The 26,039-nt window shown below is 36.6% G+C and overlaps 1 pseudogene; it reads left to right on the top strand.

Annotated features, from left to right (window-relative positions):
* The first annotated feature begins 5,069 nt into the window (after nucleotides 1–5,069).
* On the top strand, nucleotides 5,070–22,986 carry LOC123388761 (annotated as a pseudogene).
* Nucleotides 22,987–26,039: the final 3,053 nt, after the last annotated feature.

The following is a 26,039-nucleotide window of genomic DNA, read 5'->3' as shown; positions in this document are numbered from 1 at the left end:
TCGGGGTACCAGGTGGTGGGTATTAGAGATGGCACGTGTTGCATGGAGCACTGGGTGTGATGCAGAAATAATGAATACTGTTATGCTGAAAATAAATAAAAAATAAATAAATAAAAAGAAGGGCACATATTGCATAGAGCACTGGGTGTTATATGCAAACAATGAATCATGGAACACCACATCAAAAACTAATGATGTACTTGACTTATTTCGCTAAGCCCCAGGGGATAAAAATATATGTTTATAAAAAATAAAAATTAAAAAAAAAAAAAACAAAAAAAAAACTAATGATGTACTGTATGGTAACTAACATAATAAATAAATAGAAGATAGATAGATCAATAGATCGATTAAAAGGGCATTCCTTAAAAAAAAAAAAAAGGCATTCCTTTTGACCTAGCAATTCCACTCTTAGATACTGATCTGAGTAGTATACTCACATATAAGAAAAAATGACATACATACAAGAATATTTAGTACTGTTTCTAACAGCAAAAATTAAAACTATCTAATGACTCATTTGGAGGAATACTGAATTGGTGCGGTGATGTCTATCACTTATTTAACAGATATGAGAGACCTGAGCCATTTCCCCAGATGTGATTTCTCAGAGGCCCCTTCGGCAGGGGCAGGCCTTTATTCCAGAGAAAGGGATGTGTAAAATTACAGAGTCCCTGTCCCATTTAATTTCCCATTGCATGGAACAGATTCTTGTTATCTTTTTAAATTTAATCTAAGATCCTCCTTTCTCTTAGGAGTTTGGAGGGGTTCCTTTCATCAAAGACAAGCAAAAGATTATTTGGCCCACCTCGTCTAGGAGCTACCGAGCCCAGAGGCAGGGCTAGTCCTTAGTTTTCCACCACCCATTGGAGTGAGCCTGGTAGCCTCCTAGATCATCAGCTAGGCACCATATTTTGGTCATACTATGTTGACAGCTCAGCTAGAGAGTACACCTGGCATTCTCTAAGAGAATCTTGAGATGAAGAGAGGGTCTGGGCTTTTGAAGAGAGTGCTTCTTTACATTGGCTTCATGTCAGATTTGAGGACCAACTCATGATTAGTTCTTGCTTTGTCTTCTTTTGGGGGGGTGGTAAAGCAAGCCTCAGGACTTCAGTGGGCTGGGATTTCCCATACATTTGAGTCTGAATCAATTGGTAGTGTGATGCTGAGTAGTATGAATCTATTGGTAGCATGATGCCATTTTCAACACGTGACTCCAGTACAGGCCATGGTAGACTTGTAGAGGTTATGATATGCTTATGATAAGAATGAGACCCATCAGAATACTTCATTTTTCTGGATTAGAATGAATTATGGTGATTGGGTAGCCCCATAAATGTGTGTTTTCTGAAACAAAACTGTCATTCATGTTTCCTGTATTGGACAGTGGAAAAACTCAGTGACCGAATTATAATCCATTCTCTACTCAGATTCCTTGGGATGCTAATTAATCTACACAGCATAACTGGAAACACAAGTACATTCTTCTGCTTCCCTCTGTGCTGAGATAGCTCCTTGAGCTAGTCTAGATGGGGAGGTCTTGAGTTGTTTGGGCAACAGCTGGATCATTATTAACCTATTATATCTCAGTGCCAACCCCAGCTCTGGAACTCTGAGCCAGGGGTTCTGCAAACCATGTTTCACCTTGCAGAAGGATTTCTGTTAGTCTCTGCCCAGCGGGAGCCCTAGAGAAAGACTGAGCTACTAGAGGCTCAGAAAGGACTTTTTCTGTTCCAATTGCTTCCTGTTTTTGTCAGCATTGCTGTTAATACTCTTTCTTTAACTCTGCAGCAGTGATTGTGCCCAGGGGCAGCAGTTGGCTGCAGTTTTCACACTTAAAGGAGTACCGTTATTAGCCCCACAAAAACAGTGTCCTGTGGTCACAAGTTTTGCCTACTTAGAAGTTTGAATCCCAGCTCAGCAGAAGATCTCTCCTTCAAGATCCTGAGGAAACTTAACTCTCTGAGGACTGCCTATGCCTCAGGGGCCTGAGTCCTAGTTCCATAGAATCTCTTCACACCACATGAAGACCAGGGCTACCCAGGAAACACACCTTCAACAGAGGTCTCTGTTGCTTGTAGCTCTGTAGCTCAGTGGAGTTCCTTCTCTGGGCTTCTCAATTACAACAGCCTTAATCTTTGTCTTGGTTCCTCCAGTCCTAGGAGATGAAGCTTTCTTCTGCACTTGCTGTCTCTGTATCACCTCAGTGTTTGCTTCATGCCCTATGGCCCACCAAAACTTGTCTAACCAGTTCCTACATTAAATCTTCTCTGTAAAGTTGTGTGATACTGTTTCTGTTTCCCAACTTGGACTTTGATGGAGGCTTCCATTCAGTGGATGTTTGCTTTAATGTTGTTGCTGCTTCTGCTCCTATTGTCTCCAGGAGGAGTGCTTCAGGCTCTGATAGATCTAAGCCATACTCCATCAATTTCTGTCTCAGACATTTGACAGATGATAAAGGGCCAGAGCCTACCCTGCCCAAGGAGCCAGGAGACCATAATTCTGAATTTTTTTGACATTTCTGATGACCTTAAGTGATATTTATTATAAGAGCTAAGAATTTTTTTCAGGCTTCCTCTTACAGATTTCAGGATCTTTTTATTTATTTATTTTTTTAATTTATTTTTTATTTTCAGCATAACAGTATTCATTATTTTGCACCACACCCAGTATCTTTTAAAAAACAGTATCAACATGTTCCTCATTGCACAACTGGGCTGGAGAAAAATCCCTTTGAATATTCTAGAGGACTTTCTCCTGACTTCATTCATAGTTTCAGAGCTTTTATTTTATTCTTTGTTCTTTTATTTTATTCTTTGGAATGTTCTATAATTGTTGGTTAGAACCTGATAGTTGATGGTGTTGAGTTCTTCTACATCTTAATGATTTTTTGGCTACTTGTTTTATTAATTGTTGGGAGAGGGATGGTGAACTATCCAAATATAATTGTTGACTGTCTTTTTTTGGCCTTTCAGTTCTATCAGTTTTTACTTTACATATTTTGCAGGTCTCTTGTTTGGTGCACATATCTAGGGTTGCTGTATCTTCTTGGTGGATTGATGGTCTTATCATTGTATAATATCCCTTTCTTATTTTGGAAAATTTTACTGCTCTGAAGTCTACTTAGTTTGATATTAATATAGTCACTCCTGCCTTCATTTGATAAATATTTACGTGAAAATCTTTTCCCATCCACTTACTTTCAAACAGCCTCTATTATTATATTCAAAGTGAGTGTTTATAGGCATCATATAGTTGGGTTATGATTTTCATCTATTTTATCAATATTTCTTTTAATTGGTGTAGCTAGACCATTCACATTTGATGTCTTATGTCCACCATTTTGATGTCTTAGTCCACCATTTTACAGTTTGTTTTTCATTTCCATATTTTCTTTTTCCTGCCTTCATATGGGTTACTCGAACATTTTATAATAATAAATTTTGATTTATCCATAATGCTTTTTAGTGTCTGTATTTGCACAACAGTTTTAGTGGTTGCTCTGGATATCATTTCCTTTATGGTCAGAGAACTTCTGTCCATTCTTTTAGGATAGGTATGCTGGTGAGAAATTCTTAAAGTTTTCCTTCATCTGAGAGTGTCTTTATTTCCCATTCATTCCTGAAGGATATTTTTACTGGATGTAGGATTCTATATATTGGCAATACTTTTCTTTCAGCACTTGAAAAAATATTGTGCTACTTCTTTCTGGCCCCCATGGTTTCTGTTAAGAAATTTACTGTCATTTAAATTGTTTTTTCCCGTGGGTAATGTGTTGTTTCTGTCTTGCTGTTTTTAAACTTTTTCTTTCTCTTCAATTACCAGAAGTTTGAATATGATGTGTCTTGATGTGGATATCTTTGGATTTATACTATTTAGAATTTATTCAGCTCTTTGGATTTGTAAGTTATATTGCTTGCCAAATTTGAGAAGTTTTCAACCTTTGTTTTTTTCCAAGTCCATTTTCAGCCCCACTCTTTTTCTTTTCTTTTGCAGACTCTAGTGACACAAATGTTAGATCTTTTGCTATAGTTCTACAGATCCATGAGGCTGTATCTGTGTTTTTTTTTTTTTTTTCAGTTTGTTTTCTTTTTGTTTTTCATTTGGGTAATTTCTGTTATTCTTTCTTCAGTTCATTGATTTTTTTCTTTTATCTCCTGCATTCTGTTGTTGACACCATCCACTGAATTAAAACAAAATTAATGATGATATTTTTCAGTTCCAAAATTTCCATTTGGTTCCTCTTTTTTTTTTTTTGTAAATACATTTTTTGAAGATTTTATTTATTTATTTGAAAGACAGAGATCACAAGTAGTCAGAGAGGTAGGCAGAGAGAGGGGGAAGCAAGCTCCCTGCTGAGTAGAGAGCCTGATGCGGGGCTTGATCCCAGGACCCTGAGATCACGACCTGAGCCAAAGATAGAGGCCTAACCCACTGAGCCACCCAGGCGCCCCCCATTTGGTTCCTCTTTATGCCTTTTATTTCTTAGCTGAAAATTTCTGTTTTTAAATTTGTTTCAAGCATGCTTGTAATTGTAATTGTAATTGTAAGTGTTTTGTGATGGCTACTTCAAACTTTATCAAATAATTCTAATATCTCTCACATCTTGATGTTGGTGTCCATTGATTGTCTTTTTTCATTCAAGTTGAACTCTTCCTTGTTCTTGGTGTGACAAGTTCTTATCAACTGAAACCTGGGCATTTAGCTCTTGTGTAAACTTGGTGTTTTGTCTGGTGTTCTTTGACACTTCTGTGGGAGATTAAGGGGAGCTTTACTTTATTACCACAGGTGGGGCTCTAATTCCCCCACTTGAGCTTTCAACTCCACCTTAGTAGCACTATGAAGTTGGGACTTCATAAATTCTGGGAGGATTATATGCAGTCTATCTTTGAAGATTTTCATGGAAGACAATAGACATTTGGGAGTCCATATTATTGTATTTGCATATGTAATGAAAGGGTAGATTTGATTTTTTTATTATAATTTTCTGTTTCCAACAATGCCCAATTAGTTGTCACCAGGGATCCTAGAGGGACATTGATCTCTAAGTAGTTTTGTTCTATATTCTAATGAGGTCTGGTGTGTCTGGGGTTTGCCCAGTGCTCCTGGTGGATTCTGAGTGGTGTCAAGAGAGTCCAATGCTAAGAATATGATGGGGAAAATTAATTTCACTTTTATCTCAGCTTCCAATGCCATGTGTATTCTACTCAACCTAGAGAAGTCAAGAGGTAGAAATGCATTTTACCTGCCCTGGAATGCATTTAAGAAGAATACTATTAGGAGGTAGGAGTTGGAATGAGGAGTTTAATGCCTTCCATTATGCCCTGTAGCATTTGCCAACAAGCAGGGTCTCTTGTTGGTGGTGGCTAATGCAGGAGCAGATGGGAGTTTGGAGAACCTAGAGCCTGCAAGGAGGGCATAAAAGGTTTTTGGAATTCCAGGTTAACTTATTCTCAGATTCCAGTGGAGCACTAGGGACTGTATGTATGTGCTCTTCTTTCTTTTCCAGGATTTCATCAGGCCAGATTGCCATGGAACTTTCACTTTCATTTACCCTAACTTTGGTACGTTCTGATTTTGTATGAAGAAGCATGCTTAGGACACATGATGCACATTTTGAGCATTTCTCTAGGACAAATTAGGGTCATTTCAAATGCAAGTGCGTGCTCTCTCTCTTTCTCTCTCTCTCTCTCTCTCACACACACACACACACACACACACACACATACACACACATTTTTAAGTGCCTAGATCAGCATTTTGGTTTGTTGAAAGAGTGAAAGAGAGGGAGACTGATTTCTGCTTATGCTGAGGTACATTTGGGTGAGTACATGGCTATAGTGTGATTGGCTTATTTTGCTGTTTGTTTATTGTGAATTGAAGCAAGGTCTGTTCCTCTTCAAGCTGATTTACCACATTAAAAGAGTGGGGCTTGACTAAGTCACCCAGCCAGTTTAGAGATCTGAGATGAACAGTAGCTGACCAGAGTGACAAGGCTTATATAGAGAAGTTTATGGATTTAAATGGTAAAAGAGAATATTTTATTTCAGTGGACAATAGAAGAAAGAATCAGAAAATAATTGCTTAGGCACCTGGGTGGCTCAGTTGTTAAGTGTCTACCTTCAGTTCAGATCATGATTCCAGGGTCCTGGGATAGAGCCCTTCATTGGGCTCCCTGTTCCATGGGTAGCCTGCTTCTCCCTCTCCCACTCCCTCTGCTTGTGTTCCCTCTCTCACTGTGTCTCTCTCTCTGTCAAATAAATAAACAAAATCTTAAAAAAAAAAAAAGAATTGCCAGAGTCAAGGCATACAATTTCTCTTTCTTTCATCACATTAGTATCCCCTAAATATATGGACTGAAAGAGTCAGATGATAGAGATTCTCCCTTAGATGGACAACTTAACACAGGAGAAAGGAAAAACTCTTCTCTCTTACTGAGTAGTCTCAAGCTCCATAGGAAAATGGCCTGATGTGTGTCTCCAACAATATAATTAGTGTCCGTCTGCTACTGTAGTGCTCTCTCACTTTAGAGGGCAGCACCTGGAACCAAAGGAAATTTTCCTACAGGTCATGTTATGACTTCAAATATGGATGACAAATCCTAAGGATATCATTGGGGAATATTTTTTTGTGGAATGACCTACTCATGACAAAGTTTTTTTTTTTAAGGCTACAAATTTTTTCCTTTTACAATATTTACCAAGTGAATGCATGATATGAGTGGTACCTATCTCTAATGATCAGATATATAACTATCAGAAGGATTTTTTCCTGTTTCTCAATAGAATATAGAAGAATGACTAACACTGTTAAAATTACATTATTCTTTATGAAAACTTACAGCCACATGCACAGTTCTTTTTTTGTAATTTAACATAAATAGATTCAGAGATAAAAATTTATTTTTACTTAAGTGCAACAATTAGACATAAAATATAATGCTTAAAATAGTAAAAAAATCCAGTTACCATGATCACACTATTTTATTTTATTTTTATTTTTTACATTCTGAAAAAAAAAGTTTTTTTAATCTTCTATTTATTTATTTATTTTAATTTTTTATTTTTTATAAACATATTTTTATCCCCAGGGGTACAGGTCTGTGAATCACCACATTTACACACTTCACACCAAAGCACTCACCAAAGCACACACCCTCCCCAATGTCCATAATCCCACCCCCCTTCTCCCAACCCCCTCCCCCCAGCAACCCTCAGTTTGTTTTGTGAGATTAAGAGTCACTTAGAAAAAAAGTTTTTTGATTAAAGTATCATTGACACACAATGTTACATTAGTTTCAGGTATACAATCTAGTGATTCAACAACTCTTTATGTTATACTCCCCCAAGTACAGCGACTCTCTGTCACCATACCAAACTATTACAATACCATTGATTTTATTTCCTATGCTATACCTTTCATTCCTGTGACTTACTCATTCCATAACTGGAAGTCTGTACCTTTTACTTCACCATTTGCCTACACTGTTTTATGTGTTTAATAAAACAAACTTCTTCATTATTTAGTCATGATACTCTACAACATAGCTCATAGAATTGAAGAAATGGAAAGTCAGTGATGGAGGATGCAAGAATCCAGACAGAAGTTCAGGAATTCACCCTGGAGGGGTTTCCTAACATCCAGCACCTGGGATGGTTCTCTTCATGGTGCATCTGTTGGCATACCTGAGCTCCATCATGGGAAACATACTCATAATCACCATCACTGGGTTGACCATCATCTCCAGACACCCATGTACTTCTTCCTTAGCAGTTTCCCCTTTTTTGAATGCTGTTTTATAACAACTGTTATTTCAAATTTTCTGCCCATCTTTCTGTCAGGGAAGCAATCAATTTCCTTTGCTGCCTGCTTCACACAAGTCTTTGTCTTTATTTTCCTGGGAACAGCTATTTTCTTGTTCACTGAAGCATTATTCACTATAGCCAAGATACAGAAACAACACAAGTGTTCATTGATGGATGAATGGATAAAGAAATGTGGTATATACAAAATGGACTATTACTGACCCTTTAAATAAAGAAGCCATAAAATCTGTGACAACATGGATGAACCTGGTAGACCTTGTACTAAGTCAGACACAGAAAGATAAATACTACATGCTCTCTCTCTTTTTTTTTTTAGGCCTTTTTTTTTCAGTGTAACAGTATTAATTATTTTTGTACCACACCCAGTGCTCCATGCAACCCGTGCCCTCTCCAATACCCACCACCTGGTTCCCCCACCCTCCCACTCCCCATCCTTCAAAACCATCAGATTGTTTTTCAGAGTCCATAGTCTCTCATGGTTCACCTCCCCTTCCAATTTCCCCCAACTCCCTTCTCCTCTCTAACTCCCCATGTCCTCCATGCTATTTATTATGCTCCACAAATAAGTGAAACCATATGATAATTGAATCTCTCTGCTTGACTTATTTCACTCAGCATAATCTCTTCCAGTCCCGTCCATGTTGCTACAAAAGTTCGGTGTTCAACCTTTCTTTTTTTTTGGTTTCAAGATTTTTTTTTTATTAATTTATTTATTTTCAGAAAAACAGTATTCATTATTTTTTACCACACCCAGTCTCACATGGTTCACCTCCCCTTCCCATTTCCCTCAACTCCCTTCTCCTCTCCATCCCCCCTTGTCTTCCATGCTATTTGTTATGCTCCACAAATAAGTGAAACCATATGATAATTGACTCTCTCTGCTTGACTTATTTCACTCAGCATAATCTCTTCCAGTCCCATCCATGTTGCTACAAAAAGTTGGGTATTTTTTCCTTTCTGATGGAGGCATAATACTCCCTAGTGTATATGGACCACATCTTCCTTACTTTTTTGAGGAATCCAAAATATTCAAACTCATAGGACTAGAGAGTATAGTTGTGGCTACTAGGGGCTGAGGTGAGACAGAGAGGGGAAGGTGTCAACATATACCAAATTTCAGTACTGCAAGGTAAATAAGTTCTACCTATCCATGGTACAAGATAGGGTCTGTTGTTATAGGACTGTATAATTAGAAATTTGTTATGAGGGTAGACCATACTCATGTTAAATGCTCTTACCACAAAAGAAAAGAAAAATAAAAGGAGTTGAAGAAAAGGGGTTTTGGAGGTGTTGTATATGTTTACGGCTTCAATTATGAGGATGGCTTAATGAGCGTATACTTGTCTTTAATATCATCAAGTTGTGTACATCAAATATGCGCAGCTTTCTGTATGTCAATCATAACTGAATAAAGTGGTTTTAAAAAAGAAAATTGCACTTATTTGTGTCAGAATTTTACTGAACAATTTTAATAGATGGGATGAATAGAATATTAGACACTACATATGAAAGATTAGCAAACTTGAAGATATAGAAACTTAAACACAAAGTAATCCACCTACAATTGAAAAGAGCATCAGTGAAGTATGGGACGACTTTAGGTAATCCAACATGTATATAATTAAATTTCTGGAGGAGAAGTTTATGTGTGAAGGGAGATGACAAAAAAAGATTCAAGGAAACGATGGCCAAAATTTTCTAAATTTTATGAAAACAGAGTAAAAAATCTCAGTAAAACCCAAACATTAAGAAAATGAAAAAATCTACTCTAAGGGACATAAATTGCCCCAAACCAGTGATAAACAGAACATCTTAAAAGCAGCCAGAAGGAAAAATTACATGTTTCATGCTGAGGAACAAAGATCAAGATAACATAGAATCTTCTTTGGAAAGATGTCCATTGACAGATGAATGGATAAAGAAGATGTGATATCACATGTATGTATGGGTGTATATATATATACACGTTTGTATATATATTCCACTGCATGTATGTATGTATGTACATGTACATACATACATGCAGTGGATTATTAGTCATCAAAAAAAACGAAATCTTATCATTTATGAGGACATGGATGGAATTGGAGGGTATTATGGTAAGTGAAATAAGTCAACCAGAGAAAGACAATGATCATATGGTTTCACTCATGTGTGGAATTTAAGAAACAAAACAGAGGATCATAGGGGAAAGGAGGGAAAAATAAGATGAAATCAGAGAGGGAGACAAACTCTAAGGGACTCTTAACTGTAGGGAACAAACTGAGGGTTGCTGGAGGGGAGGCGTGTTGGGGGGTGGGTTAAGTGGGTGATGGGCATTAAGGAGGGCACATGATGTAATGAGCACTGGGTGTTATATTCAACTGATGAATAACTGAAATCTACATCTGAAACTAATGTTACACTATGTTAACTAATCGAATTAAATAAAATAAGATGTAAGAAAAGAAGATGTTAGTTGAAAAAAAATTAAAAAACAATGAGAATACAATGATACAAGGACTTTGAAAGAACCATGAATAAAAATCTGCCAACCTGGAATTCTATACCTGTGAAAATGTCTTTCAAAAATGGAGACATACGAAAGATAAAAAAGTTAATCACCAGAAAGCCTACAGAATAATAATAGGTTGTCAGTCCTTCCAAGGAAAAGAAAATTATACCAGATGGAAATATGGATCTATGGAAAGGAAGGAAAAGCACCAGAAATAGTAACTATATGGTGATATAAGATGCTTTGTTTTAATTATTTAAATGTTGTTGAAAGGTAATTGACTCTTGCAACATAAATAGTAACAATGCACTGTTGTATTTATAACACATGTATAAGGAAAATGTATGACAATATAAAAGCTGAGGGGGTAGAAATAGAAGTATGTTATTTTAAGTTTCTTATATGTGAAGTGGTAACTATCACTAGGAGATAGAGAGTGACAAGTCAAAGATGTATACTATAATACTAAAGCAACTACTAAAATAAAAATCAAAAGTTGTATTTAAGAAGCCAACAAAAAGAGATAAAATGGAATCGTCACAATCAGGCAGTAGGAAACTGGGTTTTTATTATATTCATTACAGTGGTGATTTCACAAGTATTTAAATGTTAAAACATATCAAATTATATACCTTAGATATAGCCATTGTATATCAGGGATAACTCAAGAAATCTGTAGAGCTGATTGTAATAGAATACTAAAAATGCTCGGTTAATTCAAAAGAAGACAGGAAAGGAGAATAAGAAATGCCTAAGAGAGGGGACAAATAAAAGGAACTATCAAGATGGTAAAGTTAAATTTAACCTTACAATAATGACATTCATATAAATGGACTAAGTATTCTAATTAAAAGAGAGAGAGAGAGAAACACACACACACATATACATAGTGACAGAGACAGATAGAGATTACCATATTAGGTCAAAAGGAAAGTGTTACTACATGCTGGTCATAAGAATAACATTTAAATACATAGAGTAAGAAATTCTAAGCAGGGCGCCTGGGTGGCTCAGTGGGTTAAGCCGCTGCCTTTGGCTCAGGTCATGATCTCAGGGTCCTGGGATCGAGTCCCGCATTGGGCTCTCTGCTCAGCAGGGGGCCTGCTTCCCCCTCTCTCTCTCACTGCCTCTCTGCCTACTTGTGATTTCTCTCTGTCAAATAAATAAATAAAATCTTAAAAAAAAAAAGAAATTCTAAGCAAACATAAAGCCAAAGAAAGCTTGTGTGACTATAGTAATACACATTTAAAAAATAGACTTCACAAATGAAGTGTATTTCAGAGATAGAGAGGTAAATTTATAATGATAAAGGAATGAAATAATCAGGGAGACATAATTCTGTATGGATATGCACACAATATTAGAGCTTAAAGTTCATAAAAGAAAACTTGGAAGAAGTATAAGGAGAAGTAAAAAGAAATCCACAATCATAGAGGTTTAAACACCATGATTTAAATAATTAATACAGCAAAAAGACAAAAAAAATTAGTAAGTGTGGAGGATTTGCATGAATATCAACTAAGTGGAATTAATTCATAATTGTGGATTATTATACATTAATTGTACATATAATTGTACATTGTTACATTTTGTACCTGAAGAATACACATTATTTTCATGTGCACATGAAAGTTGCACTACTAGGTATTTACCCAAAGGATACAAGAATAGTGATCTGAAGGGATACATTCACCCGGATGATTATGGCAGCATTATCAGCAATAGTCAAATAATGGAGATAGCCAAATGTCCATCGGCTGAACAAATAGATACAGAATATGTGGCATACACACACACACACACACACACACACACACACACAGGAATATTACTCAGCCATAAAGAAGAAATATATATATATTTTTGAATTTGCAATGTCATGTCATTTTAGACTTGGAATGTCATTTGCAATGACATGGATGGAGCTAGAATATGCGATGCTAAGCAAAATAAGTCAATCAGAGAAAGAAAAATGCTATATGCTTTCACTTGTATGTGGAATTTAAGAAAGAGAGCAAATGAACAAGAGGGAAAGGAAAAAAAGAGAGGCAAAACATAAGAGAGACTTCACTATAGAGAACAAAATGAGGGTTACTGGAGGGTAGGTGGATGGAGGATGGGGTAAATGGGTGATGGATATTAAGGAAGGCACTTTTGATAAGCACTGGGTGTTAGATGTAAGTAATGAATCACCATTCTCCTAAAACTAGTATTACACTATATGTTAACTAACTGGACTTTAAATAAAAAGTTGAAACTACAAAAAGGAATTTCAAGATATGTTTTATGCTGGGTTGTAAAATAGATCTCAAAACATTTTTCCCCCAGAAGATCAACAAGAAATCCAGCCGATACCAAGTTCACCTACCAAGGAGTATGGTTTCAATACCAAGGAGAGCAGCAGAATTCCAGAGGAGGAGAAAGCAAAGCACGGAACTCATGACTTATTCCCTGTGATTTTTGTTAGTCTTGCAGTTAATTTAAGTTTTTTCTTTTTCATTTTTTGTTTTTTTTTCTCACCTTCTGGTAAAATTTTTTTTAACTTTTAACATTTTCTTTTTTAACGTTTTTTAACTAGTTTATCTAATATATATATTTTTTCTTTTTTATATTTTTATTATTTTTTTTCTTTTTTTAAATCTTTTCTTTTCTTTTTTCTTTTTTTTTTCCTTTCTTCCTTTTTGAACCTCTTTTTATCCCCATTTTCCCTCCTCACGATTTGGAATCTCTTCTAATTGGGTTAAAGCATATTTTCCTGGGGTTGTTGCCACGCTTTTAGTATTTTCCTTGCTCCTTCATATACTCTTATCTGGACAAAATGACAAGAAGGAAAAACTCAACACAAAAAAAAGAACAAGAGGCAGTACCGAAGGCTAGGGACCTAATCAATACAGACATTGGTAATATGTCAGATCTAGAGTTCAGAATGACAATTCTCAAGGTTCTAGCCGGGCTCGATAAAGGCATGGAAGATATTAGAGAAACCCTCTTGAGAGATATAAAAGCCCTTTCTGGAGAAATAAAAGAACTAAAATCTAACCAAGTTGAAATAAAAAAAGCTATTAATGAGGTGCAATCAAAAATGGAGGCTCTCACTGCTAGGATAAATGAGGCAGAAGAAAGAATTAGTGATATAGAAGACCAAATGACAGAGAATAAAGAAGCTGAGCAAAAAGAGGACACAAACAGCTACTGGACCACGAGGGGAGAATTCGAGAGATAAGTGACATCATAAGACGAAAAAGCATTAGAATAATAGGGATTCCAGAAGAAGAAGAAAGAGGGAGGGGAGCAGAAGGAATACTGCAGAGAATTATTGGGGAGAATTTCTCCAATATGGCAAAGGGAACGAGCATCAAAATTCAGGAGGTTCAGAGAACGCCCCTCAAAATCAATAAGAATAAGAATAGGCCCACACCCCCGTCACCTAATAGTAAAATTTACAAGTCTCAGTGACAAAGAGAAAATCCTGAAAGCAGCCCGGGAAAAAGAAGTCTGTAACATACAATGGTAAAAAATATTAGATTGGCAGCTGACTTATCCACAGAGACCTGGCAGGCCAGAAAGAGCTGGCATGATATTTTCAGAGCACTAAACAAGAAAAAACATGTAGCCAAGAATACTATATCCAGCTAGGCTATCATTGAAAAATAGAAGGAGAGATTAAAAGCTTCCAGGACAAACAACAACTGAAAGAATTTGCAAACACCAAACCGGCTCTACAGGAAATATTGAAAGGGGGAGGGGTCCTCTAATCAAAGAGAGAGCCTACAAGTGGTAGATCAGAAAGGAACAGAGACCATATACAGTAACAGTCACCTTACAGGCAATACAATGGCACTAAATTCATACCTCTCAATAGTTACCGTGAATGTTAATGGGCTAAATGCCCCAGTCAAAAGACACAGAGTATCAGAATGGATAAAAAAACAAAACCCATCTATATGTTGCCTCCAAGAATCTCATTTTAAGCCCGAAGACACCTCCAGATTTAAAACTGAGGGGGTGGGAAAAGAATTTACCATGCTAATGGACATCAGAAGAAAGCAGGAGTGGCAATCCTTATATCAGATCAATTAGATTTTAAGCCAGAGACTATAATAAGAGATGAGGAAGGACACTATATCATACTCAAAGGGTCTGTCCAACAAGAAGATTTAACAATTTTCAATATCTATGCCCCCAACGTGGGAGCAGCCAACTATATAAACCAATTAATAACAAAATCAAAGAAATACATAAACAATAATACAATAATAGTAGGGGACTTTAACACTCCCCCTCACTGAAATGGACAGATCATCCAAGCAAAAGATCAGCAAGGAAATAAAGACCTTAAATGACACACTGGACCAGATGGACATCACAGATATATTCAGAACATTCAATCCCAAAGCAACACAATACACATTCTTCTCTAGTGCACATGGAACATTCTCCAGAATAGATCACATCCTCGGTCCTAAATCAGGACTCAACCGGTATCAAAAGATTGGGATCATTCCCTGCATATTTTCAGACCACAATGCTCTAAAGCTAGAACTCAACCACAAAAGGAAGTTTGGAAAGAACCCAAATACATGGAGACTAAACAGCATCCTTCTAAAGAATGAATGGGTCAACCGGGGAAATTAAAGAAGAATTGAAAAAAAATCATGGAAACAAATGATAATGAAAATACAACGGTTCAAAAATCTGTGGGACACAACAAAGGCAGTCCTGAGAGGAAAATATATAGCGTACAAGCCTTTCTCAAGAAACAAGAAAAGGTCTCAGGTACACAACCTAACCCTACACCTAAAGGAGCTGGAGAAAGAACAAGAAAGAAACCCTAAGCCCAGCAGGAGAAGAGAAATCATAAAGATCAGAGCAGAAAAATCAATGAAATAGAAACCAAAAAAAACAATAGAACAAATCAATGAAACTAGGAGCTGGTTCTTTGAAAGAATTAATAAAATTGATAAACCCCTGGCCCGACTTATCAAAAAGAAAAGAGAAAGGACCCAAATAAATAAAATCATGAATGAAAGAGGAGAGATCACAACTAACACCAAAGAAATACAAACTATTATAAGAACATACTATGAGCAACTCTACGGCAATAAATTTGACAATCTGGAAGAAATGGATGCATTCCTAGAAACATATAAACTACCACAACTGAACCAGGAAGAAATAGAAAGCCTGAACAGACCCATAACCAGTAAGGAGATTGAAACAGTCATTAAAAATCTCCAAACAAACAACAGCCCAGGGCCAGACGGCTTCCCGGGGGAATTCTACCAAACATTTAAAGAAGAACTAATTCCTATTCTCCTGAAACTGTTCCAAAAAATAGAAATGGAAGGAAAACTTCCAAACTCATTTTATGAGGCCAGCATCACCTTGATCCCAAAACCAGACAAGGATCCCACCAAAAAAAGAGAGCTATAGACCGATATCCTTGATGAACACAGATGCGAAAATACTCAACAAAATACTAGCCAATAGGATTCAACAGTACATTAAAAAGATTATTCACCACGACCAAGTGGGATTTATTCCAGGGCTGCAAGGTTGGTTCAACATCCGCAAATCAGTCAATGTGATACAACACATCAATAAAAGAAAGAACAAGAACCATATGATACTCTCAATAGATGCTGAAAAAGCATTTGACAAAGTACAAGCATCCCTTCCTGATCAAAACTCTTCAAAGTGTAGGGATAGAGGGCACATACCTCAATATCATCAAAGCCATCTATGAAAAACCCACCGCAAATATCATTCTCAATGGAGAAAAACTGAAAGCTTTTCCGCTAAGGTCAGGAACACGGCAGGGATGTCCATTATCACCACTGCTATTCAACATCGTACTAGAGGTCCTAGCCTCAGCAATCAGACAAACAAAAGGAAATTAAAGGCATCCAAATCGGCAAAGAAGAAGTCAAATTATCACTCTTCGCAGATGATATGATACTATATGTGGAAAACCCAAAAAGACTCCACTCCAAAACTGCTAGAACTTATACAGGAATTCAGTAAAGTGTCAGGATATAAAATCAATGCACAGAAATCAGTTGCATTTCTCTACACCAACAGCAAGACAGAAGAAAGAGATATTAAGGAGTCAATCCCATTTACAATTGCATCCAAAACCATAAGATACCTAGGAATAAACCTAACCAAAGAGACACAGAATCTATACTCAGAAAAACTATAAAGTACTCATGAAAGAAATTGAGGAAGACACAAAGAAATGGAAAAATGTTTCCATGCTCCTGGATTGGAAGAATAAATATTGTGAAAATGTCTATGCTACCCTAAAGCAATCTACACATTTAATGCAATTCCTATCAAAGTACCATCCATCTTTTTCAAAGAAATGGAACAAATAATTCTAAAATTTATATGGAACCAGAAAAGACCTCGAATAGCCAAAGGGATATTGAAAAAGAAAGCCAACGTTGGTGGCATCACAATTCCGGACTTCAAGCTCTATTACAAAGCTTGTCATCATCAAGACAGCATGGTACTGTCTGCAAAGAAGGCATCCAGGTGGCCAACAGACACATGAAAAAGTGCTCCACATCACTCAGCATCCAGGAAATACAAATCAGAACCACAGTGAGATACCACCTCACGCCACTCAGAATAGCTAAAACTAACAAGTCAGGAAATGACAGATGCTGGTAAGGGTGCTGAGAAAGGGGAACCCTCCTACACTGTTGATGGGAGTGAAAGCTGGTGCTACCACTCTGGAAAACAGCATGGAGTTTTCTCAAAAAGTTGAAAATAGACCTCCCCTATGACCTAGTAATCACACTACTGGGTATTTACCCTAAAGATACAAACATGATCTGAAGGGGCACGAGCACCCGAATTATTATAGCAGCAATGTCCACAATAGCTAAATTATGGAAAGAACCTAGATGTCCATCAACAGATGAATGGATAAAGAAAAAGTGGTATATATATACAATGGAATACTATGCAGCCATCAAAAGAAATGAAATCTTGCCATTTGTGATGACATGGATGGAAATAGAGGGTATTATACTTAGCAAAGTAAGTCAATCAGAGAAAGACAATTATCATATGATCTCCATGATATGAGATAGTTGAGAGGCAATGTGGGAGGATTGGGGGGCAGGAAAAGAATAAATGAATCAAGACGGGATTGGAGGGAGACAAACCATAAAAGACTCAATCTCACAAAACAAAATGACTGTTGCCTGGGGGAGGAGGGGAGTGAGAGTGTGGTGGGTTTATGGACATTGGGGAAGGTATGTGCTATGAAGTGTGTAAACCTGGTGATTCACAGACGTTTATCCCTGGAGCTAATAATACATTATATGTTAATAAAAAAATTAAAAAATAAAAATAAACATGGTAAAGGACTGAAAATACACAGCATGTGTTCTCTAATCACAGTTGAATTAAATAAATCAATTACAATGATTCATCTAGAAAATTCCTGAATACTTGGCTATAAACAACATATTTCTATATCTCTCTTGGATTACAGAAAAATTTACTAAACAATCTGAAAATATTTTGGAAGCAAAAATATTAACACAACATACATAAATTTTTGAAATGCAGCCTAAAGTCATGCTTAGAGGAAACTTCATAACATTAATGTTTATATTAGAAATAAGTGTATAAAATTAATCACATAGATGTTCAGTTTTAAACAGTAGGGATGTAAAAGGAAATTACAACTGAAATATGCAGATAAGAGTGAATTCATACAAATATGAATGCAAATATATATAAATCAATGGAATAGAAAACAAAAAATTAAAAAGTTTACTCTTTGAAATGACTCACAAAATTGTTTAACTCTTAGCAAGACTGATAAGAAGAGATATCATATATTATTTATCTTTCTCTGACTCAGAAATGTCATGATTTCTTTCTTTCTCATGGCTTAATAATAATACATTACATATATATACATACAGACATACACATTATATATAATGTGCATGTATTATATATATATGTACATATATACTGTACATATGTATACATAATGTATAATGTATATACTATACATTATGTATAATGTAGCATGTGTATACATGCTACATTATAGATAATGTATTACATAATGTATATGTATACATATGCTACATTAAACATAATGTATACATATGTATACATATATGTATATGCATATGTATACATATGTATACATTATACATAATGTATAATGCATACATATTATATGTATACATATTATATATTGCATTATATTATATATAATGTATTCTATATACATGTTATACACACACACACCTATAATGTCCTCTTTACCCATTCATCCTCTAATGGCTGTTTTCATATATTGGCTATTGTGACTAATGCTGTGATAAACATGGTAGTGCAGATATCTTTCAATATCCTGTTTTCATTTCCTTTGGATATATGCTCAGGAGTAGACTTTCTGGATCAAATGGTAGTTTTATTTTTAGTATTTTGAGGAATATCCACATTGTTCTCCATAGTGGCTGAACCAATTTACAGAGAATGTGTTCAATTAAATATGACTTACAAGACCAATGTGATAATATGGAGCATTTTGAATTCTCATGCATTGCTATTGAGAGCCTAAATCCTATTTGGGAACTTGTTTTTCAATTTCTTATAGTGCTAAGACCTATTCTATAATTAATTCAGGACTTTTACTTCAAGCCATATACTCAAGAGAAATGAGTGCTGTCTTCAAAAAGACTTATAGAAGAATATTCATAATGTCTTTACTCATAGTAGCCCTAAATTGGAAAGGACATAAATGTCCTTCAGTGAGAGAATGGAAAATAGTGATATACATAGATAATGACCTACTATAAAACAATACAAAAGAATTAATCATTGGTTCATGTGACAGCATGGATAACTCTGACAAATCTGAGGAAAAATAAAGCCAGACATATGCTGTGTTCCATATAAATGAATTTCAGGGGCACCTCGATGGCTCAGTGGGTTAAACATAAATGAATTTCAAGAGGTGGCAAAAGTAAATTTCAATGACAGAAATTAAAGTTGTTCTTTAGTTGTTTTCTCTTGGTGTGAGCTATTGACTGGGCACAAAGACATTTGTGATGAGATGGGAATTTTTATGGTTTGGTTAGTAGTTACATAGATGTTTACAAATGTAGAAAATTATCAACTTGTAATTAAAATTTATGCATTTTACAGTGTATAAATTATACCTCATTAAAGAAAATACCAGGTTAAAAAAAAAAAAAAAGCAAGGGCAATTGTACAACATTCTTTCTGATGCCTAAGCTTGTCTTTTTTGACATATGTAATTCAGGACTTTATAAATTTTGCAATGCTAGGGCACTCATGGCAAATATACCTTTGAGGACTTGTGCAAAGGACTGCATAGGGTCTTGAGAATGGTGATAGTATGCCACCATATGCAGTGAAATGGTTATTTGGGTATGTTTCTGCTGAAATTTCTAATTTCCAAATATGAACAATTAAATTGTCCTCTGGGACTCTGTTGTGATTTAAGTTTGTGTTCCCTTTTTTTGGTACTCCTCTAATGAATCTTGAATATTCCAGAGGTTCGTGCTTTTGGACCCTGTGTGTCCTCATGAGGGATGGTAAATGACCCTGTCGTAATTATATCATCAGGGCACTTGAATATATTCTCATTTATGACTTCAGTGATCTTCACCTACTCTGAAAGGTGGGAAGCAACTATTCTTATCAACTGTTGATAAGAAAGTGACTAGCAACAGGGTCCAAAGGAAAGTAACATTTATTGTTTCTACTTCCTGACTCTCTTCTGTTTTGGATGCACAACCCATCAGATTTGATGTTCATGATGGACTGTGTCATTGTATCCCATAGAATGGATATAAATTTGTTCAGAAATTTTAAATGGTTACATCAGCATATTCTTGTGCATATTTACAGCAGTTTCTATTGTCTTGATCTAGGATTTATCATTCCAATGGCCATAGGGGAAAACTATGACTGTTAATCTTCCAGAGTTTAGAAATCTCTGTCTTCCATGAAAAAAACTAGCCCTAATAATTTCCTATTAATTTAAAACATAGGCATTCATTGATTTAAAAGTTCCGAAAAAAGGTCATCTCACCTCCCCCTTCCATTAGCTTTGAAGAAAGATCCTGGTTTGTTGGAAGAAAAAAGCAGCACATTATCAAAGAAGGTGTTTCCTGTGGCTGCTTCTTGGTGAGTACTTGGCCATGGGAATAACTTGCAATATAATGTCAATTTTATTATTATTATTTTTTAAAGATTTCATTTATTTGACAGAGATCACAAGTAGGCAGAGAGGCAGGCAGAGAGAGGGGAAGGGAAGCAGGCTACCTGTTGAGCAGAGAGCCTATACGGGGCTTGATCCCAGGACCCTGGGATCATGACCTGAGCCAAAGGCAGAGGCTTTAACCCACTGAGCCACCCAGGCACAGCCAAATATTTAAAGCAGAAACTAGTAATGTTTAAGTTTGTACTGTGGATCATGCATAGTTAATGTAATTGTAATAGTTTTAAATAAGTCAAAGAATTAAGTAAAATTCAATTTAAATTATGGTGACTTATTAGAGCACTGATTTCCAACATATGCCCGAACACTTTCCTAAAGATTACATGACAATTCATTCAGCTTCTAGCTAGGCATTGGCATTTTTTAAAAACAAATATTCCTGGGGTGCTTGGGTGGCTCAGTTGGTTAAGTGTCTGCCTTCTCCTCAGTCATGATCCCAGGGTCTTGGGATTGATCTCCGCATTGGCCTCCCTGCTCAGCAGGGATTCTTCTTCTCTCTCTGTGTCCCCATGCTCTCTCTCACTCTCTCTCTCAAATAAATAAATCTTTAAAGAAAGAAAAAAATGAATGTTCCTTTAGTGATTGCAATGAAAATATATTCATAATTCCACCACACTGAAATTTTCCAGTGTAACAAAAATATTCCCAGAAAACAACGTTGAAAGGTAATATGACTAATAGCAGAAGGAAAAATCTTCTGTTCTGTCAGGTGTGTAGAGTGAGAGGGAAACTGATGCACATTTAAATGTTTTCTCATTGATTCTGAACAACCAAGTCATATAACCATCCCTCACTCCCATTTTTAGACATCGTTTCTCTTAAACCCAAGGACTGGGTAGTTATGAGATGCTGTGATAAACTAGATTTCTTGTTCAGTCTTAAAGTTTTGGGTAAAGAACTCAGGATGAGCCAACTTCAGGAAAATAACTGGTTTGGAACATGCTAATAGGAAAACAGCTCCCTCCCCCACACTTTCTTTTTCCACAGTGCTTTGGAGGCCTTTATATATTGCATATGCTACCTGAAGTATAGAAATTAACATTGGACCCCATAAAAATATTCTCTGTGGGATGACAGCCTTCACTGTTATCTGTTGGGTTTATATGTTATTTGAAAATAATTTCTATTTTACAGTGTTTACCTTGTGGATTATTATTCAAATATATTATTTTCAAGAAAAGTTAAGTTTCACATTAAAAATTATTTTCAAAAATGAACAATAAACCTTCAATTTTTACAATTTAATAATTGACAAATTTCAAAATAATTTATAACATTTAAATTATATAAAGTGATTCCTCATTCAGAATTGTAGCTTCAAGTAGTATTTATTGCTTTTTAATAGTGGCCATCAGTTACATTTTTATTCTTTGGTGGTAGCATTTTCTGTTTGACAGATCCAGCAGAGTTGATGATAGAGAAATGGAGATCCCTATGGAGGTGAGGAATGAGACAACAATCCAAGAATTCATCCTAGGGCCATCCAGGCCCTAGGGAATGTCTTCTTCCTGATCCATCTGCTGGCATACCTGGCCTCTATCTCAGGAAATGTGGTGATCATCATCATCACTTGGGTTGACCATCGGCTCTGGACACCAATGTATATTTTACTCAGCACGTTCTCCTTCTCTGAATGCTGTTTTATCACCTCAGTTATTCCTAAACTGCTGTCTATCTTCCTGTTGGGAAGGCAACCAATTTCCTTTACTGCTTGTCTCATACAAGCCTTTTCTTTTTTCTTTTTTGGGTCAATAATTTTCTTCCTCATGGCAGTGATGTCTCTGGATCGGTATGTGGCCATTTGCAAGCCTCTGCATTACCCGACCATCATGAACCTGAAGACTTGCTTCCTCCTGGTCACTGCCTGCTTTGCCTTGTCCTTCCCTCTCATCACTGGGCTGGTAGTGAAGGTTTCCCAGTTGTCCTTCTGTGGCCCCCATGTCATCCCCCACTTTCTCTGTGACCTTGGCCCCCTGATTCATCTCTCCTGTTCTGACACCAGCTCCACTGAAATGTTGGCCTTTGTCCTCACTTCCTTTATCTTGTTGACATCCCTTATCATAACCACCATTGCATACAGCAACATAGTAGTCACAGTCCTGCGACTCCCATCAGCCAAGGAGAAACAGAAAGCTTTCTCCACTTGCTCCTCTCACCTCCTTGTGCTCTCTCTGATGTACAGCAGTTGTTTGTTTATATATGTGTAACCAAAGCAAACGAACAGGCTGGACTCCAACAGGGAGGCTGCCCTTGTGAACACGGTGGTGACCCCACTGCTCAACCCTGTCATCTACACTCTGCGGAACAAGCAGGTCCACCGGGCTCTGAGGGATGCTCTATCGAGGTTGAGGTTACAGAAACAGAGCTTTGGTGGTTAAGTGGAACTTCTTGGTCTGCTAGTTCAATTTCCCACAATTGCAGAAATATTTTCTATAGAATTCTCCATATGGTGATCCAGCTTATGCTAATTTTCATCTGGCTGGGTACAATCTTACTTTGCAATACAATACTTTTCACTCTGAAAATTCCTCTGAGTTCTCTATATCATGCTGAAGAATATCTTCCTTGATTTTCTACTCAGTGGTCTTTCATGAATTCATTTCACACAACATTTATGGAGAGCCCAGTATACATAAATCACAGAATACAAAGTCTTTAAGAATAAAAAATTGTCAATCAGATGATAATAATTACTATTCATGGTACATTCTTATGCTTGAGTTTTCTGATACTAAGAAAGGATAGAGACCATCACCATTTTATGTATTCAGGGTTTGAAATTTTAGAAGCAAATTGTTCTGAAATTATATAAAGTCATAATATTATAGCCTAATGAAACTTAATAGTATTTCATTAATTGGATCTTTTATGTAAATGAACCAACAGTAAGCTGGTTCTCTCTTTGGGTCTATTGGTTTTAGAGGTATAAATAGCTCAGTGTAACTCCAGGTGGTTAGGATGTATGTAAAGTTATCAACAAAATTGTCTTTAACACTTTCTTAAAATAGAAATAAAGTGCAAAACTTTAAAAAGTTTTAAAAAATTTTATTTATTTGAGAGAGAGAGACAAAAATAGTGAGAGAGAGCATGAGTTGGGAGGAGAGGGAGAAGCAGGTTCTCTGCCGAGCAGGGATCCCGATGTGGGACTTTGATCCCAGTACACTGGGATCATGACCTGAGCTGAAGGCAGATGCTCAGCAGACTGAGCCACCCAGGCATCCCAGAACTTTTAAATTTGTTCAGTTTTTTTTTTCCTACAACTGATATTGCCAATCCTTGACCCCAATAGGTTGCTGAAAGGTAGGTGATTCCACTACCAAATTTTCTCCCTACATGGAAGAGATGTTTAAAAGGAAAATGACTGCAATTGATAATTTAAAAAAAATGGATTAAAATTGGGTCAGTTATTGTGTTTGTAGGTTCATGGAGGTAGTGGCTCCCAGCTGAAGACAACTGGCCCTAATGGGAAGTGGTTCCTGTCACATCCCACATGGCATGCACATGCTATGCATTTGATTTTCAGTATATCTGTATATATGTATATCTGAAAATATACATATACTGCTTTCTGCTTGATTTGAGAATTACTTATATTCAAGCCATAATCTGATTTAAGAAATTTTAGACTGTCAAAAAATATTGGCTTATTTAGATTTTTTTTTTTTTGCCTGGGAATGGTTTGATTATAAAGTGTCCTGGAGGTTATGATCTTCTAAGTATAGCTGTGTCTTTGTCCTTTCTTTCTCCAAAGAAGGTAATTTCTGAGACTAATCTAAGAACAGGAGTTCCCAGGGTTTCTGGTTTTTGTGCATTAGATGAAATAGCCACCTCTGCCAATTTTCACACCCTGGCCTCATGAACCAGACTAGTGAAGGAGATGAACCTCCCCTATCAGCCCAGCGAGATTCTGGGTACTTCTTGAACCTTTGTGCTCATTCAAACTACTATCTTTGTTTCTAGAATGCCCCAAGAGACTAAAGTATGCCAAACTCTGTTAGTCCCTGTGACAGGGAGGATAGAAACTAGTCTTTCTAGCAGAAGCTAGAGAAGTGGGGGAATACTCCATGCATGGTCCAATTCCTTCTCTCCTCAGTGAGCAGCTGAGAGAGTAAATCCCCTACTCACTGTTCACTGATTTCGGTAGAGGTCCTGTGGGAAATGGCTACACTCTCATTCAGACCACACTCCTTAAAACTGTTGCTTTACTGTCTGTCATCCTCAAAGGCCCAATGAAAGCTGGGGGCCATTGGATCTCAGAGACAGGCAAGTTAGTTGGAGACTTTGTTCTGTTTCTGGAGCAAGCCAGGGGAGAAGGAGCTACAGAAAGTGGCCACTGGTTTATTCAGACTCCTAGGAAAGTAGTGAGTTCCTGTCTGTCAGCTCCCAGATGCAGGCTAGTTAGAAGCCCGACCGTCAAGGTAGCAGCTGGTCAAGTTGAGACTAGATGTATAGTCTAATCCCTTCTATGGAGAAACTGAGAGCTGGCCATTTTTGCCTGCTTGCTCTATGTTCAGCCATGGGGAAGAGCTGAGGAAAGTTTTTGCATGCTGCTTTAATGCCAGTCTCTGATTTTAGTCTATGATGGGCGTCTCAGCTCCTAGAAACAGGCAAGTTAGGAGCACAATCCTTTGGTTGTCAACCCTCTAAGTTGAGGCCCTAGATGTGTAGTGTAAGCCCTTTGCTCTTCTGGGAAAAGCTGGGGGTTCCCACCTGATTGTAAGGTGTTATTTGGGGTGAGGTTTATGGTGAGAGTGCCTCAGCTTTTCCCACCTATTTTGATGTGGCTATTTTCTCAGTTATCTGGAATTGTAGGAGTGTCTCAGTTCATTTCTGGGTATCCTTCAGAGGGAATTGATCTGCGTGTAGCTATTTATTCAGGGTGTCTGTGGGAAGGGGGGGGGATCAGAGGTCTCTGTCCTGCCATCTTTCTGGTGTCCCATTTCTAGGTTTTAGCTATTACAAATAAAGCTTCTCTGAATATTCATGTACAGGTGTTTGTATGAATATAAGATTTCATTTTCCTGGGGTAAGTGCCTAAGAACACAATGGCTAGGTTATATGGTAATCAAATATTTAGTTTTATAAGAATCTGACAAAACTACCAGAGTGATTATACCATTTTACATTCCCATTAACAATGCATGAGTGACCCAGTGTCTGCATTTTTGTGAGACTTTAGCATTATTATTTTCATTTAACTACAATTGAAATTAAATGTCCATTTTTTGAAAGATCAGGGAATGTACTACTTTTATTTATTTATTTATTTATTTATTTAAAATTTTTTAAAACATTTATTTTCAGCATAACAGTATTCATTGTTTTTTTTTAAATTTTTTATTTTTTATAAACATATATTTTTATCCCCAGGGGTACAGGTCTGTGAATCACCAGGTTTACACACTTCACAGCACTCACCAAAGCACATACC

This window comes from Mustela putorius, unplaced genomic scaffold (assembly GCF_011764305.1).
Source record: "Mustela putorius furo isolate JIRA1106 unplaced genomic scaffold, ASM1176430v1.1 tig00003909_pilon_pilon_pilon, whole genome shotgun sequence".
Lineage (NCBI taxonomy): Eukaryota > Metazoa > Chordata > Mammalia > Carnivora > Mustelidae > Mustela > Mustela putorius.
The sequence above is the reverse complement of the archived record's forward strand: the minus strand, read 5'-3'. Positions and strand labels throughout refer to the sequence as shown.